We start from the raw sequence: 21,438 nt of genomic DNA, 5'->3' as shown, positions 1-21,438 counted from the left end.
AAAGTGGTTTGACCCATGCTAGAAGAGTGGACACCAAGAATCTGATATGTGACTTCATCTGACTCTGCCAGGTTCACGTTGGTTTGTTTCAAAGTGAGAATGGGATTGAAGGAACCCAAACCCCTTTTCCTACAAACTTCTCCTATTGTGTCATTCACCAGTGATTCGGGGTACCCACGACTCATAAACATGCATTTCAACAAGGTGCATTCCTCGTTGAAGGCGGAGTCTTCAGTAGTCATTCTTGCCGCTCTAACTAGTTGGCCCTTTAAAACAGATTTTTTCTGGTGTAGCGGGTGGCAACTAGAAAAATGTAACATAGTGTTAGAGTGAGTGGGTTTCCTGTAGGTTTTAGCAACATAACCCCTGTGGATGTCGTCTCTCTTCAATTCAACATCCAAATAGTTAATGGTGTCTTCACTAAAGGTAAATGTGAATTTCAAAAATGGAGTGCTGTTATTTAAAACCTCAACAAAGTTGCTTGCATCCCCTACGTTACCTTGAAACATAATGAAAATGTTGTCCAAAAACCTGTTATTTAGTTTGACTTTCTGAAAACTGTTGTCCTTAAATACATAGTCGTGTTCCCACTGGGCCAGTACTAAATTGGCGTAGCTGGCTCCACAAGGGGAACCCATAGCTACTCCAATTATTTGTTTATGTATGCCCCCATTAAATCCAACATAATTATTGTTCAAGATCACGTCTAATAGTTCTTGAATTAGACAGATCTCATCACTCTCCGCTCCATGTGCTATTAGGTTTCTGGTGACATATTCAATCCCTATGTCGTGGGGTATGGAGAAGTAAAGGTCGACTACATCTATTGTAAGAAAATGAATGTTGTCACAGTATTCAAATTTGTCTACATTTTCTAAAAAAGCCCAGGAGTCCTTAACTATTTGTAACTCTTGGGACACATACTTCTTTAATAACTCATCAACGAACTTGGCACAAGCATAAGTAATAGAAGACCTAGCATTGACTAAAGCCCTCATAGGGGGGTTTGAAGGTTTGTATGAATCTTGGGTAAACCAAATAAGTTAGGTGTTTTTGGGTTAGGAACCACTATATAGTTGTAAATATCAATGCTGATCAAGCCTTCAATCAATAAGTCCCTAAAGAAGGAAAACATTTTTTATATGCAATATTCATTTCGTTGATACTTGATCTAACATAGGTGTTACTGTTCAAAATGTCCAACATTTTCTTATCATATTCCTCTTTGTCCATGATCACCAAACCACCTCCTTTGTCTGGTTTCAAAACTCTGACCGGTAAAGTTCTGACTAGGTTCAAGGCTTCTACTTCATTGTCTGAAACATTCCTAATGGTATTCCTCTTTCTAGTTGTGTAGAGAGGCCTGAAATCGGCCTCACACATGTGTTCAAACAAAGATAAAGGGGGGCAAATTGGTGGATTGTAAGTACTAGATACCCTCAAAGGGTCTTCTACAAAAGGCTTGTCTCGGAAAATCAAGGACAGGTTAAGTTTTCGGATGTATAACTTCAAGTCAATCAAAGTCGCTGGTAGGTCAAAGTGCTCATCAGGTACAAAGGTCAGTCCTTTGCTAAAAAGGTTACAAAGTTCGTGTCTAATGTTAAAATTAGAGTAATTGTACACTTTGAAGTCTCCAGTATTGTTTGATAAAATGACGGGTGCTGAAGTTATCTGTTGTAATTGATGTTCTCTTTCCTGACCCTCATATTGTATCTCCGTCGATGGTTCTGGCCCCTGTTGGAAAAAGAATCATTACTGTCATTAGTGTTAAAATGGTTGTTATTAGCCAAATTATTGGCTGGGTGCAAGTCAGGGTCATCATTTCTCCAATCTCCCTCAAATGCATCTAATTCTCCAACACCTGTTCCTACTCGCATTGCAGGCTCAGGGTCTTTACTACCATAAGGACACACAAAGTTATTGCGTTGGGTTTGATGACCAAAAATGCCTTTACCCTGAGAGGGAGGTGGTTTAGGGTAAGCAGATCCATTTTTGTAGTCATTAATGTCCCTTCTTAGTTTCTTTAATTTCGCCTCAGAGTTCTTAACTAATTGTTGGTCAATTGATGAAAACACTGTCTTGTAATCGTAATGGTACCTCATAAAGTCTGGGTGTGTCCTTATGTCATTATTCAACCCAGTGACCTCATTTGTCAATTTTTCTATGGATATGGCATAATGCTTACACATCATGTCCATAAGTTCGGTACCATGTCTGTCAAATAAAGAAAGAAGTTTGTTGTAAAATTCTGTTGCAGCTTCCAAACCTGATGGGTACTGTCAAGATCGTAAACCTTTCGGTACTACTCCCTGTTTCTTACATTCTGCAAAGTAACTCACTTCCAGTTGTAGTTTTTTAAGTTTCAACATTTTTTTTGTCAACTTCCTTTAATTTAAAAGGTAAGGACTCACCTCCTCCAGCCGAGCCTCTACCAACCCTTTCGTTGTGGTTGGAACCAAAAACTGGTTGTAACTTTAACCATTCAGTCATGTTAGGAAGCCCTATAAGCCCCGAGGAGGCTTCATTTGTAGAATTAAAAAAAGTGGAAACTTCACCACTAGTTTCATTCTGTCATGGCTGTAGTACACCAGTGTGGTTCGCTCCGTCATTAGTAGCTCTGTTTCCAGAACAATTGCAGGTAGTCGAACACCCTTGTAGTTGAGTGCTGGGAGCACAGTTAGCCATGATTTTAGGTCTCACTGAAGTGTTTGTTTGTGACAAGCTATCCACCCTTGTAGAAAGATTTTCAAGTTTTTCATTCATAAGCTGGATTAATTGGGTTAAGTTCATCATTTCATTCGATCCAGAGTCAGGCAGCAAAGAAGGTTGAGTGATAATATCTCCAGAGCAACCCAAGCTGGGTTCGGTAGCCATGATCACAACTAACAATTCCAAAACTGAAGAAAAACAAACTGTCAAAAAACAAACCAAAAGGTTCCGAACCAGCAGGTGTAAAACTCCAAAGGTTTATTAGGAAATGTAAAAGTAAAGCGCTTTTCGTCTCCCTTAGTAGGAAGACTTCTTCAGACAAAGGAAAAAATCACCAAACACAATTTAAAACCCAAAAAAAGGGGTGTGTGTTATAAAATTACAAACAGCTGCCTTAATTGAACCCACTGACATACCTTCACATTTAAAGTTGTATTACATTAAAAGCATAAATAAATGTCTACTTAGTGTAGACAGGGTGTCAAACATAAAAAAGTTTTCAAAAAAGAAACATGAACTTGATAAAAGTAACCAAGAATGTCTTAGTGAAGATTCATGAACCTAATCAAGTGTAAATGCCGTTTGTTTCCCTTAAAATACATTTTAGCAAACAACATTTCATAGGGTAAAACAAAACTCATACAGAATCTTGTGATTAAAAAGAAAATAAAATGAAGTAATGCTTGCAACTAAGTATATACAAGTATAATATCCATTCCTTAACAGAAAAGGTAGTAAGGAGTACACATCTCTAATGCATAATGAAGAATCAATGAATAAGTAAACAGTGCAACTCAACTAGGAGTCTGCAATAACCGGAATTTCAAAGGCGTTTCTAATAAAAGAAATGTTATTTCTAATGTTAAATAACCGAATATGTTTATTTCTGTGTTGAAAATCTAACACAGAAATTGCTTGTCATTTCAACGCCAACAGAATGCAACGACAGTATATGAAAAATATTTTTTTTTTTTTTGTCAGGTTCTGCATTGTGGTCTGACTTGATTTTTGCTTACTTCTAGACACATACACCTTTTTGCATAAGCAACAATGAGATCTTAATGTTTAGACCTATGGTATTTTGAAGTGCTATGTTTACCTATTGTCAATGTCATTGAACACCAACAGCTGTGGATTTACTTAGGTGTTGCATTTCTTTCTTTCTTTTGTCTTCTGCTACTTTATTTATTACCTTTTTTGCACACAGTATAAACTCATTTGCAGAACAATGTGCCGTATTCATGGGCACGATTGTGAACTGATTTTTCATTTGTTTGGCTATCCGCCTTTTTCGCATGCTTAACACCTGCATGGTTCTTGATTGAAGTACCATCTTGTGAATCCGGTGGTTTGTTTGTTTTGATTTAGACGTGTCTTCCACACAATGCCTTGCCATATTTTTTCTGAAACAGCTGCATTTTGACTTGTTTTGGCTGCTACAACTGTGCATACTAAAAGCTTAGAAAGTGTTCTCATCGCAGCTTGGTGCTTTACCCATTGCTCAAGGAACATTTAAAAAAAAAAAAAAATTATTTTTCATATACTGTAGTTGCATTCTGTTGGCGTTGAAATGACAAGCAATTTCTGTGTTAGATTTTTAACACAGAAATAAACATATTCGGTTATTTAACATTAGAAATAACATTTCTTTTATTAGAAACGCCTTTGAAATTCCGGTTATTGCAGACTCCTAGCTGAGTTGCACTGTTTACTTATTCATTGATTCTTCATTATGCATTAGAGATGTGTACTCCTTACTACCTTTTCTGTTAAGGAATGGATATTATACTTGTATATACTTAGTTGCAAGCATTACTTCATTTTCTTTTCTTTTTAATCACAAGATTCTGTATGAGTTTTGTTTTACCCTATGAAAAGTTGTTTGCTAAAATGTATTTTAAGAGAAACAAACAGTATTTACACTTGATTAGGTTCATGAATCTTCACTAAGACATTCTTGGTTACTTTTATCAAGTTCATGTTTCTTTTTTGAAAACTTTTTTATGTTTGACACCCTGTCTACACTAAGTAGACATTTATTTATGCTTTTAATGTAATACAACTTTAAATGTGAAGGTATGTCAGTGGGTTCAATTAAGGCAGCTGTTTGTAATTTTATAACACACACCCCTTTTTTTGGGTTTTAAATTGTGTTTGGTGATTTTTTCCTTTGTCTGAAGAAGTCTTCCTACTAAGGGAGACGAAAAGCGCTTTACTTTTACATTTCCTAATAAACCTTTGGAGTTTTACACCTGCTGGTTCGGAACCTTTTGGTATATTAAAACGTTAAGTTATAAAAAACTTTAAAAAGTTTATGGATGTATATGCAACACCTTGTTTCACATAATGTTATGACCAGTTATTCTCCTCACCTTTCACACTCTGTTAATATGTCCGTAAACCTAGATAAATAGTTCCCCCTTCACCTACTTATACTTTTCAATTTCAAAACACAAGCCAAGAAATATATTTCATTAATCCCTGGGTATTGGCAGGAGTCCAATCTAAGTTGCCACATAAGTTCACACTCTTTTAATAGCAAACTTAGTGGTCCCCCTCTATAGTTGTCATTTGTTGGTACTTGATCTATGGCTATAAATTTGAAGAAATAAAGGGGGTATTCACCACAATGTTTTGCTAAGGCATTCTCTAGTTTTTGTTTGCCTATAGCATACGCATGTTCATAAATGCGTTCCCTCAATTTACGGTCGGTTTTTCCAATATAGAAAACTGTACACCCCTAACATTGTGCAAGGTACACTATAGACTTAGAGTTACAGTTGTATTTCTGGGTAATTGTGTAACTCCTCCCCCTCACTTCAAAATTTTGCCATATGTCTATATATTTACAATACCTATATGCCTCACAACAGAACATACCTGCATTCCCACTGATAGTGGAAACATGGCCCTCAATCCAGTTTTTAAGGTTCCTACCTCTTTTGTAGGTAATCATTGGTCTGTCCCCTACTTTATCCATTATATCTCTGTCAGTGGATAATAAACGCAAATTTTTCCATAATATTTTCTGTATCTCTTTGGAAGATGAGTTGTATGTTGTAATAAAACTGTACATAAATCTAGGTTCAATACTGGAAGTATTGGTCTTACCTCTACTATCTATTCTTGACTTGCAAGAAGTAGGTTCCTCCTGTGCTATTTGTGTTCTAATAGTGGTCCTTGCTTTATGTAATATAGGTTGGTAGACCCCTAATTCACATTTTGTTTGAACTGCTATAATGATTTCTCTTAAAAAACCTACTGTGTACCCTCTATGTACAAACATTTGTTTCAAAATATCACATTCTTCCTTAAAGTCTCCTTCATAAGTGACCATTCTTGCTGCCCTCACCAGTTGCCGCTTAACAATAGATTTCTTCTGGTGATAGGGATGGGAACTGGTGTAGTGCAAGAATGAGTTTGAGTAGGTGTTCTTCCAATATATTTTAGCACTATATCTTTCATTACAAGAATCTTTTTGTAATTCGATATCCAAGTAATTGATTACAGAGTCCTGATAGTTACTAGTAAACTTCAGGAAGCTAGTAGTGTTGTTGAAGAAATCAACAATCCTGTTTGCTACTGTACCATCACCTTTAATAATAAGGAAAATATCATCTAGGAACCTTGTGTAAAAATAAATGGCCCCTGTGAGAAATTCATTTCCAAAAATAAATTCATGTTCCCAGTGGGCCATGATTAAATTAGCAAAGCTCGCTCCACACGGCAAGCCCATGGCCACACCAGTTTTCTGGAGGTATATTTACTTATCAAACAAGATAAAGTTGTTCTTTAAAATGATGCCCAATAGTTCCTCAATCATTCTTTGCTCTATTTTGGACGCCCTATTTGTTCTCATCATATCTAGTACCCACTCAGTCCCTAAATTGTGGGGTATTGAGGTGTATAGATCACATACATCAACCGTGAGGAAATTAAAGTCATTCCCAAACTCTAAGTTGTTGATACTCGCTAGAAATGACCATGAATCCTTGCAGATTTGAGGTTGTGAGGCTACATATTTTTTAAGGGTCCAATCAACTACTTTAGCGCAAGGGTATGTCATAGACTGTCTGGCATCCATTAATCCCCTCATCGGTGGATCTGTTCTGTTCTTGTGGATTTTTGAGATGCCAAATAATGCAGGAATTTTTGGGGATAGCATTGTAATATAATTATATGTATTCAAATATGTTATAGCATCAATGAACATATCACTCAGGAACATCTTAATATGATTATAAGCTGTATTTAATTCATTCAAACTAGCCTTATCATAGGTGTCCCTTTGTAACAAGTTTTTTCATTTTTTCATTATAGTGTGAAATTTCCATTACCACCAATCCACCTCCTTTGTCTGGTTTCATTATTCATACTGGCAAGTTTCTGTAAAGTGTTAAAGCTTTTTTCTCATTTTCAGTCAGGTTAGGCCTTTCATTATTTTGGTAACCCCAGCATAACCTGTTTCTAAAATCTAGTTTACAAATACGCTTAAACCAAGGCAATGCTGGGTGGATAGGAGGGTTAAATGCAATTGCTACCCTTAATTCAGATGTATTCTGCATCTGATCTCCTAACAAAACATTCAGATTGAGGTTACGAATGTATAGTTTAAAATATAGCAGTAATTTTACTAGATCTATACTGCCTGATGGCACAAAAGTCAAACTCTTCAAAAACAGCTCTAGTAGATCATTATCCATCGGAAAGTCTGTAAAATTAAATATTTTAAAGTCACCCCTTTGGTTTGTAATAGTTTTGCAAGTTTTTACCGTGATTGAGAAAATTTCTCCATCCCTTTGTTCTGTCTCTTCCAGTTCTTTGATCCCCTGGTGTTGTAAGTTTGCTGTTGAAATTGGTTGCTTGCTTTGTAGTGCTTCTCTTTCCGATGTGAGAAGTTTTTTTTGTTGTGGTTGTTGCTGCAGTTGACGGTTTTGCTTTTTCCCGTTCCCCTGGTTTATATTCCTCAGTGTGTCTATCTCCTCTTCCTCTGCCATCAGGTCATTGTTATTATACGTTTTGTTAAAACCACCCCCTCTGCTTGCTTGTTGTCTTGTTCCTGGCTTCTCCTCTACTTTGCTTGCTTCCGTATGGCAAGGGCGGGGTCTAGTCTCACCGATCCATTTCCACGCTTGTGACGGGAGTGGCTGGGGGAATGCCACACCCTCCTCATAGTCTTTTAAGTCTCTTTTAATCTTAGTTTCTTTACATTTTTCTATTTGTTGTGAAATACTAGGGAATATTCTGTTATAATCAAAGTGGTACCGCATAAAGTCTGTATCTGTTCTGATCTCATTGTCTAAGTCTACTACCTCGCTTGCCAGTTGGTTAATGAAGCTGTTATAGTGCTTAGACATTAGTTTTAACAGTTCAAGCCCTTGATCTTTAAAAAATTGTATTAACTCATTATGGAACAATGATACTGGTTCAAGCCCAGTTGGGTATTGCCATATCCATAGTCCCTTTGGGACTATTTTTTCTTTGATGCATTGATCAAAATAATTCACTTCCAATTGAAGTTTCTTCAATTCTAGTGATCTAGCATCCAGTATTTTTAATTTTTGGGCAATACTATCACCGCTCCCAGCTGGGTAATTTAAATGGTTGCTATCCATAGATGTCATTAGCCTTGGTTGTTCACTCAGCCAATTAGTTATATCTTGAACTCTGATACGCCCCGAAGTGGTGTTGGGCTGTTGATTACATCCTGGAAATCTCTGGCTCCTCAGTTCCATACTATTTGCAGTTACCTCATTGTCACCGATAACATTACTACCTCCATGTTTAATAACCGGAGGTCTTATGGTTACATTGTCGGCAATTCTCAACTGTTGGTCCACTGGTCTCCTCACCTCCTGGCTGCTTGCTTGGGTTAACTGCTCGACATGGGTAGTAAGATCCTCTAGCCGCTGGTTCATTGTTTCGATCAATAATGAAAGGTTACCCCTGCTATCCCCTTCAAGTAGGGGTGAAGAAGCGGTCGGGCTTCCTGTTGCTATACCAGTACTACAAACTAAACTCCAGAATGCAATGAAAACTCCAAAATGAACACAAAATACGGCTCACAGTAGCCTCCGCTTCAGCAGGAAATTTACTGAAGTAAAAAAAAAAACAAACTGTAAACAAATTGTCTAGTATAAAGCACTTTCGTCCAGGAAAATTGCCGGACTTCTTCAGATACAAAAATACATTGTAAGTTGTCCCTTTTCATATAAACATCTCAACGATCATCTGATGTGTTGAATTAATTAATCACAGTTAACCCTTTCTGTGCATGTCAATCAAATACATTACAGCCAAGAAGTTCATAAATATTTTAAAAATACATTTGATTCTACTGGCCTCCCATGCCACTTAATAATAACAGAATTGGTGTGATAAAATTGTTGTGGTAAAATTGTTATAGACTGCCCATCAATTCCTAACAAATATATATAAATCAATATTAATATAAATATATTAAAATGTTAAGTTATAAAAAACTTAAACAAGTTTATGCATGTATATGCAACACCTTGTTTTACATAATGTTATGACCAGTTATTCTCCTCACCTTTCACACTCTGTAAATATGTCTGTAAACCTAGATAAATAGTTCCTCCTTCACCTACTTATACTTTTCAATTTCAAAACACAAGCCAAGGAATATATTTCATTAATCCCTGGGTATTGGCAGGAGTCCAGTCTAAGTTGCCACATAAGTTCACGCTCTTCTAATAGCAAACTTAGTGGTCCCCCTCTATAGATGTCATCTGTTGGTACTTGATCTATGACTCTAAATTTGAAGAAATGAAGGGGATATTCACTACAATGTTTTGCTAAGGCATTCTCTAGTTTATGTTTGCCTATAGCATATGCGTGTTCATAAATGCGTTCCTTCAATTTACAGTCGGTTTTCCCATATAGAAAACTGTACACCCCTGACATTGTGCAAGGTACACAATAGACTTAGAGTTACAGTTGTATTTCTGGGTAGTTGTGTAACTCCTCCCCCTCATTTCTTATTTTTGCCCTATGTCGATATATTTACAATACCTACATGCCTCACAATGGAACATACCTGGGTTCCTACTGATAGTGGACACATGGCCCTCAATCCAGTTTTTAAGGTTCCTACCTCTTTTCTAGGTAATCATTAGTCTGTCCGATACTTTATCCATTATATCTCTGTCAGTGGATAATAAACGCCAATTCTTCCATAATATTTTCTGTATCTCTTTGGAAGATGAGTTGTATGTTGCAATAAAACTGTACATAAATCTAGGTTCAATATTGGAAGTATTGGTCTTACCTCTACTATCTATTCTTGACTTGCAAGAAGTCGGTTCCTCCTGTGCTATTTGTGTTCTAATAGTGGTCCTTCCTTTATTTAATATCAGTTGGTAGACCCCTAATTCACATTTTGTTTGAACTTATATAACAATTTCTCTTAAGAAACCTACTGGGTACCCTCTATGTTCAAACATTTGTGTCAAAATATCACATTCTTCCTTAAAGTCTCCTTCATAAGTGACCATTCTTGCTGCCCTCACCAGTTGCCCCTTAACAATAAATTTCTTCTGGTGATAGGGATGGGAACTGGTGTAGTGCAAGAATGAGTTTGAGTAGGTGTTCTTCCGATATATTTTAGCACTATATCTTTCATTACAAGAATCTTTTTGTAATTCGATATCCAAGTAATTGATTACAGAGTCCTGATAGTTACTAGTAAACTTCAGGAAGCTAGTAGTGTTGTTGAAGAAATCAGCAATCCTGTTTGCTATGGTACCATTACCTTTAATAATAATGTATTTGATTGACATGCACAGCAAGGGTTAACTGTATTTAATTAATTCAACGGGTCTATATTAGATCAGCGAACGCTTAAAAAAGCGAACGCTGATTGATCAAACTTATGTAAGCGAAAGCTTAAAATATCGACGCAACAGAAACCCAAATTTTTTCCTAGGGAAAGAATTTGGTTGTCCGTTTCTGTTCTTCGGTATTTTCAGTGCTGTGGTGGAATGTTACGGGTCGGGTTCAGGTAAGTGTGTGATTGTGTGGATGTGAGTGTTAGGGCGGGTTAGGTGAGTTAGTGTTAGGGCACGGGTTAGGTATGTGTGCGATTGTATGGACGTGAGGGTTAGGGCGGTTTAGATGAGTTAGGGTTAGGGAGTGGGTGAGGTGAGTGTGCGATAGTGACGGACCTTAGGGTTAGGGTTTGGGTTAAGGTAACTGGATAGTTAGTGGTGTGTGCATAGTTTAGTGTAGGGTTAGGTGTCAGATTTTAGGTGTATGTGTGTGGATTGCTGTTTGTTTGGTGTGCTTGTGTTGTGTGTATGTGTTTTGGATGTGTTTTGGACTCCTGCCAATACCCAGGGATTATTGAAATATATTCCTTGACTTGTGTTTTGAAATTGAAAAGTATAAGTAGGTGAAGGGGGAACTATTTATCTAGGTTTACGGAAATATTTACAGAGTGTGAAAGGTGAGGAGAATAACTGGTCATAACATTATGTAAAACAAGGTGTTGCATATACATGCATAAACTTTTTTAAGTTTTTTATAACTTAACATTTTAATATATTTGTATTAATATTGATTTATATATATTTTTTGGGAATTAATGGGCAGTCAATAACAATTTTACCACAACAATTTTATCACATCATTCTGTTATTATTAACTGGCATGGGAGACCAGTAGAATCAAATGTATTTTTAAAATATTTATAAACTTCTTGGCTATAATGTATTTGATTGACATGCACAGCAAGGATTAACTGTAATTAATTAATTCAATACATCAGATGATCGTTGAGATGTTTATATAAAAAGGGACAACTTACAATGTATTTTTGTATCTGAAGAAGTCCGGTAATTTTACCGGACGAAAAGCGCTTCATACTATACAATTTATTTACAGTTTGGTTTTATTTTTACTTCAATAAATTTCCTGCTGAAGCGGAGGTTACTGTGAGCCGTATTTTGTGTTCATTTTGGAGTTTTCATTGCATTCTGGAGTTAAGATCTGGACAGTTGACAGATATGGTTCACAGACAGCCTACTGTAGTTTTCAACCTCATTTCCTACTCAAAAATAGTACACATTCACACAATAATAATGTCTCAGTGCCACAGCATTGTGGTGCAGTTTAATTTTATCAGGATATATTTATATATCTGTCTCAGTCTACTTCTATTAATTTCTACATTTTTATCTATATCTACATCTGTATCTGTGTTGATATCTATACCTATCTTGTCTATGGGCAGGATTCACGAAAGCTTGCACGGAGTGCAAGAGACGTGTAACACTCCATGCAAGCCTTGCGATCCAGGAACAGCCCTAAACTCAGTGTAAGAGACCAGCTAAAACGTCTCTTACACGGACTGGGCGTGGACATGCTAAATACCTCACTTGCAGCTGAGAGGTATGCAAATAAGGTATATTAGCGATCCACGAAGCAGAAACCAGTCCGTGTAAGAGACGTTTTAGCTGCAGAAATGTACTCAGTTGACAACTGAGTACGTTTCTGCAAATTCCACAACAGAGCCATGTCAGCTCCAAATAAAGGGTGCATATGTCTCAGGCAGCATGCCAATGGTCAAATATGTGGCCATTGGCAAGGTAACCCGATGCAAAAATAATAAAAATATAATTTTTTTTTTCGGCGATCGCCAATGTTTAAACCCAGCGCAGCCCCGCGCAAATGGGCTGCGCTGTATAAAACATAAAAAAGAAGGTTATAAACCCACAAATGTGGGTTTCATGCAATACATGGAATGACAATGCAGGGACCAGCAGACCAAAAACAACATGGCCACCGTGTAGTGGTTGCTAAGGGGGGAAGCTGAGTCTAAGACATGTAACTAAGCATTAGTAGGCAATCTCATGTAAATGAGGGTTAGGATACTGAATCTCACAGTCACATAGCAAATGAGCACAGTCTGAGTAGTGTAAGAGATACATAAGGGGGATGAATAGAGTAGGAGATAGGTGACATCACAGGGGGGAATGGTAGAAAGAAATGCAGTTCATTGGAGGTCAGTGTAACATGACAGATGACAGTTACAGATCAGGGAAAGAGGTGTGCCACTAGATAAGTCAGGGAAAGTTAAGAAATGGAAGGTGTACACTGTTACTTACACCAAAGTTTCTTACTGGACGTGCATGCACCATGAAGCGCGAGTAGGGAAGTGTGCGCGCGTGTAAGGCAGACTGAGCATGTGGGAGCATGTTGGGAGATGTTTAACACTGTTTGCGCTGGTGTGCGCGTGTTTAGAGCAGGCTGAGCATGTTGGAGGCTGTTGGCAGACGTGTAACAGTGTTTGCGTGGGTGTGCGCGCGTTTTAACCCGAATAAGTAGATTCTGAACCGTGTAAGCACGTGTGCGCTCGTGTAAGCCACTGTGAGTGTGTTTCTGCTGGTATGCAGCAGAGGTGACCTGTGCCTTACATATAAGGCCATGTCAAACCCAGATTTGATGAATATGCTTCACCTCAAAAAATCTAGATCCCTCAGAACCACAAGGGTGGGAGACTTAAACCTTGACACGGTTATAAATAGAATGTGCTGGAGGGACAGATTCATCACCCAGAGACTCCCTATGCTGTGGAACAAAATCCCGGTACATGTGAGGCAGAGCACCTCTCTGGCCTTGTTCAAGAGGAATCTTGACCAATGGATGGGAGATTGCAGATATACCCCAGGGATTACTTCAGTGTCACTGCTTGACAGAGGCACAGCAAAATGATAGGCATAGTTTTTATTCAAACTAAAGGGGTGGCGAAAGCCACATAACTATGGGCTAGGCTTATAAATGCCCTTGGGCAGATAGCCTAGTATGAACCTATGAACCTATGAACCTTTGCATGTTGCTCCCCCCTGAGGAAACAGAAAGGAAAAAGGAAGCAACAGAATTAATAGGAAGCTAGCAGGGATAACTGCTGAAGCTAGCAGGTGAAAACAATTAGAAGCAGGCAATTACACAGGCAGAATAGTAGCCCAGCCTAGCACTTAAAACTCTGCAAACAGTAGTGCAGGATGTTTCTCTTAAGAGACACTGCAAGACAGGAGTAAGCTAATAGAAGTGAAAACTGAAAAAGCTTCACTCAGAGCAGAAATGTTAGGGGCTGCCATAGCTGTCATAATGAGACATAGGCGACTTGCTGAGGGTGGGGACAATGCAGATGGTGCCAGACAACCCACAGTGAGGAGACGGAGAAGAGTGTACAAGCCCAGGGTCACCTAGAACGGGTTACATGAGCTGGAGACAGTAGAGCGCTATAGAGTGGACAGAGAGCTCCTGCAGCAAATTGTTGAGCTGTGCAGGCCACGCCTCACACACAGAACCAACAGAGGGGAACCCATCCCAGTGGAAACCAAGGTATGTGTTGGCCTAAGAATATTAGCAACAGGTACCTTCCAGAGACCAACTGGCATTATGATGGGGATATCACAGGCATCAGCCTCCAGGGTACTGCACCAGTTCCTGGATGCCATGTCAGCACATGTCGGTGATCATGTATATTTCCCCAATGCCCGTGAGGTATTGGCCAGCAATATGCATCTCTTCCAGCAAATAGCGGAATACCCTGAGGTAGTGGGTGCAATAGACTGCACGCACATACACATCAAAGCACCAGCCGGTGAGTGGGGTAGGGCCTACATTAACCACAAGGGCTTCCCCTCCATCAACTGCCAGGTCGTGTGTGATGCCCAGGGCATAATAATGAATGTGTGTGCTGGCTGCCCTGGGAGTTACCACGATTCCCACATCTGGCATTTGATGCAGCTGTACCAGACATTTGCCAATGGGGACATCCCACACTGACACCTAGTAGGGGATGCAGGTTATGCACTGGAGCCGTGGCTGATGACACCCATCAGAAACGCACACACACCTGAACAGGAACACCATAATGAGGCACATGCACAAACACGTAATGTAATAGAGCATGTGTTTGGGCTGCTCAAGTCACGGTTCCGGTGTCTGGACACATCTGGTGGAGCCTTGCAGTACACACCAACTACATGTACCCAAATTGTCATGGTATGTGCTATGCTACATAATATGATCTTGCGAAAACAGCTGCAGCAGGACCAGCATAGGGCTGGGCCAAACAGCCCCCCACCATTGCCAAGGCCATCACAGGCAGAGCATGACTCGGAGGAGGAACAACCTGAGCCTGCCCCAGTAGGCAGAAGGAGGCATGCCCAGTATGCCCTGGCCTTGGCAAAGAGGCAACGCATAGCACATACACTGGCTCAGTAGGAACCCTGGGAATGATACCCCCTCTGACTCACTCAAATAATAACATGGTTGCCTAAAATGACATGACCTGCTCACAAACATGTACAGGGAAGTGTAATATGCGCATCCGACAGAGGCAGCCCTGCAGTACCACCTGAGGCATGAATGCCATGTGTTAAGTAATGTAACACCATGTACTATATGCACACCTGAGCACCCTGACTAACATCCACCCTCACCAAGCATGAAGCCACAAAATGACGATGGGATGATCAAGTGCAATAACTGGCTGAAGTAATGCAGTTAGTCAAAGGGGAGCCAATGTGTTTCAGGCTGGGAAGACATGCAGAGCATGACATGATGCACCACCTGCTAGGGGTGGCATGCACCTATCATTCCATGCCCCATGGATACTGGCAAAGGCTGTCAGTACCCACAGCATGCCCTGAATAGGTAAGTCTCAAAACACAAACCCACCTTCATAGGTACCACAAGGGATAGGAACCTAGATGTAATGCTACCCAATGTCAGAAGTCTAAACAGCAAGATGTGTGCAGTGTAAACGCACACAGTATGGAGAATGTAGATACCAGTCCTGTAATAGAGAACTGGGTCAAGGCTCACATCAGCACCCTAACACTACCAGGTCACACCTCATACTGTGCTGTACAGCCGCAAAACATGGAACAAGCTACAAAAGGAGGGTGACTAGCAATAAATGTCAAGGATAACCACACCCCCATGTTGGTACCACAATAAGAAGCAGCATGGATTAGCCATTGTCAAATACCAATGGCTAAAACCGCCTCCCAGTATATAGCCTGCTGCAGACTACTGTCCTAATACCAGGAACTGCACCTGGCCTATGTTGGAATACATGAATATATTAAGCCCCCCACACCACATTATATTGCTTGACTGAAAATACCCAGACATACACTGGGAGCATTATACTAGCACCAACACAGTAGGAGAAAAGTTCCCAGAATCCATAAACCAAAATGCCCAGGAACAACGTACCACTCCCACAAGAGGGGTAAGCATACTGGATGTGATAATCAGCAACATGTGTACTGGATGGCAAGATGAGAAGTGTATCCCTCACTGGTAAGACCAGACCATAGAGTAATCACACTGGATATACACATCCCAACCCCAGTCCCTGGCCAGAATACCACAGTGAAAAACGTGTGTAAAGCATAGGTTGCAACCCTCCAAACTGATGTTGAATCCACGAAAGGCCCTGTGCAAGTGCTGAATATGGGACACACCGCAGAACATGTTATACAGGCATTCCATGAACACAGCCAGGAATGCTTGGAGTATGCAATCACAAATAACAACAACACACAATGCCATACACACAGGCATCTGGCATGCTGGACTCCAGCCATTACCAAACCATGCAAGAGAATGAGGAAGCTACCACATGATAGAGCAAACATAAAAAGGGAAGTAATCACTGACCAGTAGTATGGCAATAATTTATGTCCACACATACAATCCACTAAGTCCAGCCACAACAAGTGGAATCTGTGAATCCAGAGGCAATGTGACACATGTCCCAAGTACACAGACAACCACAACACCCCCCAATAAATACAAATATATGTGATAGATGCAACCATGTATCCAAACCAGAGGTTGAGCTCCACCAACTCAGTACTGTCAAAACTAGTCAGGAGGAGAAGGTAACCACATACACCACAAACCCAGTCCCACATAGACCTACCACAACTGTAAACCAAACACATAAACACAGAAAAATATTCCCGGAGGCCCGAATTACAAACACACCACACCAACAGAAGCCTCCAAAGCAGATCACAAGCAACCACAACCTCCAAACATAGCACATGCAACGAATAGTACACAAAGCTGGTGTGCCAAACAGTCACAGGCCAGAAGGAGAAACAACATGCCTGATACAGTTGTAATAGGTGTCTGTATAGGCAGACACACTGCTGTCCCACTCACCAGATTGAACAAGGGAAAGGGTGGAGTAAGCTGCCTGTAGGCTGCCACAAAATGCCACATAACACAAGTACGCAGGTCACCCCAAAGCAAGCAGAAATATGATGCACTCAATGTCCATGCTGGTGTGAATGACCTGAGATGTACCTCCCTGGTCTACATGAAAAGAGACATGGATAATCCCTCTGAGTATGTACCCCAGGCCAGTATGACACTGGCTGTGTGCAGCATCCAACCTTCACCAAGAATGATGCCACAGTACAAACACAGAATGATCATGTTTAACAGCTGGCACAGTTACAGCTGTCAGTCCAAGAAGGTCTAATGTCTGTCTGCTTGAGATGTCAAGCATGACAAGCCATGCTGCTGTTCCAGGGATGGCTTGCACCTGTTACCCCTGTGCGTCTGGATACTGGATAAGGCCTTTTCCACCTCCATAGAGCCGTATGTAGGCAAGGCCAAAAAGACTACCCACCACCCTAGAAAACATAAGTGGTAGGAAACATAAGGGTAATGCTGACCAATGCCAGATGTGTAAACTGCAATATGCATGCCACTGAGGCACTTCCCATTATGGAGAACATTGATGTCTGTGCAGTGACAGAAGCCTGCTGCAAGCCTAGTGATAGCACACCAGCACTACTAGGTTATACCACATATCATGTGTTATGGCCCCAACACCTGGACCAAAGCATCAAAGGAGGGGGAGTATCCATATGCAGCACAGCCACCCATATGGCCAGGTAACTGACAATGCACAAAGCAGCGGAGACCACCCATGTGTACCTAAGTGTAGTCCAAACTGCTGTACAGTCTGTAGCATGCGACAGACCACACTCTCACACACAAGAACTCCACCCAGAAATCCTGAAGACACTGGACAGTATGAATGTCCCACCAAATACCAGACAAGGTACACACTAATTACCACATAGGTGGCAAACCATTATGTATGCAAGGAGTAATCAGGGACCTAGGGACACAAGTCGACAGTAATCTGTCATGTGACACTCACAATGCCAATGTGGCTAGGAAGATTGTCGATATTGGACACCGTATCATGAAAGGATTCACATCTACATCAACAGAGGTCACTGTGCCGCTGTACTGTTCCCTTATCAGACCCATAATCTAGTACAATGACTCATATGGGATGTACCGCACGTGACACCTGCAGCGGTTCGGAAGACCTCATAGTTACCCCATCAAGAGGATAAAGGGTGTGAAATATATGTCATATGTTGCCTGGCTGTAGACACCCCAGCTGAATGCAGTCACAGACTGCCTACACAGAGGCATTGTATGTCTGTTGTACAAGACCAATGTCCAACACAGGAGTAATGGACATGCTCCACCACAGAAAATCAAAGCCATTGGAGCTGTGAGAGTGACAGATGTCAGCCTCAACACATAATGAAATAAGATGTGCTAGAGGGACATATACATAACCCAGAGGCTCCCCACACCCAGAAACAGGATCCCAATCCATGTTAGGCAGAGCCCCTCACTGACACCCCACAACAGGAATATTGCCAAGTGGATGGATGATCGTACATGTATACTGGAGGTCTTCACTGTGTCACGACCAGACAGAGGCACAGTAAAGAAATTCATAAATGGCCATAACAGAAACATAGCAAGGGGTGGCGAAAGACACACACACTCTGGCTAGGCTTACTAATGTCCTAGGGTGTATAGCCTAGTATGAACCCATGAATCTATGAAGATACAAAATGTACAGGACACTAAGGATAATCACAAGGCTTACCTAACTGATGGTAGGAACCATGTTGGGCATCCACAGATATGCTCCGAATCACACAGATATTACAAACAACATACCAAACACACACATATATTGCTAACATACAACCTGACAGGTGCAGTGCAAACACCCCCCCCCCCCAGAGTGCAAAATATCTATCCCAGCAGACTGCTGGTCCCCTGACATTGCAGATGCTGAGGTAACAGCCATCATCTGCAAAGCAAAACACACAGCAGCAAAGGTATGTGATGGTGTCCTGGGCTGAGGCCAACATGGACTCCAAGAATAATGGAATGCCAAATCACACTACTGCCCAATGTCAGCCTTACCACAGGATATGTACCCAAAGAGCAGTGTACAACAACAGTGGTCCTTCACAACAAAGGTGTTGCCTGAATGGATACTGCAAAGTACCACTCCAGGATCCTGACAAGCTTGGTCTGCACAGCTATGGAAAGGATCAGTATGTACCGCAAACAGAAGGCTATTGTGGACCTACTGATACTGGACCCTACACAGTGTGGCTGTCGTAACTGCAGCAGTCATTAAGGTCATTGATGAGGGCAATGTGGTCCACACAGCGTAGCTGGACCGTGCACATGCTTCTAGACAATACCATACGAGTTCAGTATGGATATGTTCACCTGCTTAAATATATACCCCTATGTCAGTAGAGGGGTTGCAAACCAGACCAAGGACAGAACTGACATGGTCAGACATGCCGCATCCATGTCAGACTACAAAGCAGATATGAGTGGCATCCCACAAGGCCTGGTCCTGCCCCCCCCGTTCTGTATATATGTCCCATAGGTATAGGCCAACATGGAAGGACTGTGACTGAACATGTATGCAGAGGAGTACAAACAGCCCACCATATCCGACCCCCAGCTGACACAAGCATCACAGAAAAGGGCCACCTACAAACAGACAACTGGAGCCATAGCCATGTCAGCAAGCTAATTGCAGAACTGTGTATAGACAACCACCGTGGATATACAGTAAGTGCCCACAAATTACCACACAGGTGTTAACCCATGGCGTACCTAACATGTAATGTGAGACCTGGGTACAAAAGGTGATAGATATCCTGCAATGGACAAACATGTGGCTGTAGTGTTCACAGAAACATATACTATATACCCACCCAAACATGAAGGTTGGCAGATGTAGATAAGGGGATGTCACTGTGGCTCTGCAGTCATCCTCCATCAGCGTCACAATTGACTACAATAGCCCCTGTGGGATATACCTCAGCAGACACCTCCATCAACTGTAAAGTCCACAACAGTACCCCACCAGGAGTAGCAAAGAGCATGAACAGATGCCATGTGTTGCCTGAGTAAACAAACTGCAGCCCCACACACTGCCATACTGCCCAGCTACAGGCAAGCTGTGCCTGATGTATGAAGCCATGTCCATCCTGGAATCAATGAACATGCTGCACCTTGTACAATCTGAATGGCAGTGAGCTATGCACATGAGAGACCTGAACCCCAGCACTGACATACATAGGACAAGCTGTACATAATGATCCATAACACAGAAGGCACCCCCACTCTTCAGTAAACTCCTGGTACAGGTCAGCCAGAGAGTCACTTATCGACACTACTCAAGAGGAATCCTGATTAGTGGATGGGAGATGGTAGGCTAACCCTGGGTATCACTGTTATGTCAGAGGTAGACGCAGGCACAGTATACTAACTATGACATATGTCATGGCAAACTCCAGTTAAAATGTGTGTCGAAGGACAAACACACCCTGTGACTAGCATCAGAAATGGCCTAGGGAACATCGCTAGTGTTTGCCAATGTCCACCCATGTTGTGGAATACACTACCAATGTTGGACGAGACTGGTGTAGGTAGTCCATATCTGAACATAATGCAACATGGTCATATGTGCACAACTGGCCCCTACACAGTCTGTTGTGCTCACTATGAAGATGTCAAGCAGTCATAGGACTAAAGCACAGGATACTGTCCACCACAGTGAAAGTACTGAACCAGTACACTATACGGTACTACAGTGTTAGGTCATTATGAAAGAATGTTGAGAACTGTCTGCAAAGTATCCCATGCAATCCCTGCAGGCACAGTATAATCCCTGTTGTGGCAGACACAAAACAGTTGGCCAGTTAGTACACAACATGACACCCAACACACAACCATAAAAGTGAGATATTGTTGAAGTTCACACACACCCAAATATGTGGTGGACTTCAGAGTGCAACATATGGAAAGCTCACACTGGGCATGCTCGCACACTTTGATAAATGAGGCATATGTCAGACAACATGCCATGGAAAGGATGAACTGGGCATGCTCACACATTTAGGCCATATCTCCGTTTAGCAGTTGGCCACACATATCTGGTATTTGTACGTGTCAGTCCAGGAACCAACCACAACACAGCAATCTGCCCAGTGCACACAGTAAATGACTACAGAGACATAAGTGATATAGTGGATTGCCGTCATATGCAAACATGTTCCACAGATACACAAGTTGGTCATAGGAACAGGGAATGCTATGGCAATAAAGACCTGCAAACAGTAGAACAGCACAACAAATATTGTGCATCCAACAATTGAACATATGGGTGTAGAGGTCAATACTAGGCTTGTTGCCCTAGGGAATGACAGCTCAGCCAGAGTGTGCTTGGCATCTGCATCCCCAGTACAGTAGGCTACTGTGCCACTGTAAAGTAGGTCACATAAGGCAACATGTGAGGCTAGTGAGCTGTGCCTCTGTCAAGCA

The sequence above is a fragment of the Protopterus annectens genome, chromosome 1.part2 (genome assembly GCF_019279795.1).
Source record: "Protopterus annectens isolate FY-2018-M chromosome 1.part2, PAN1.0, whole genome shotgun sequence".
NCBI classification, from domain to species: domain Eukaryota; kingdom Metazoa; phylum Chordata; order Ceratodontiformes; family Protopteridae; genus Protopterus; species Protopterus annectens.
Note: the sequence above shows the minus strand (reverse complement) of the source record.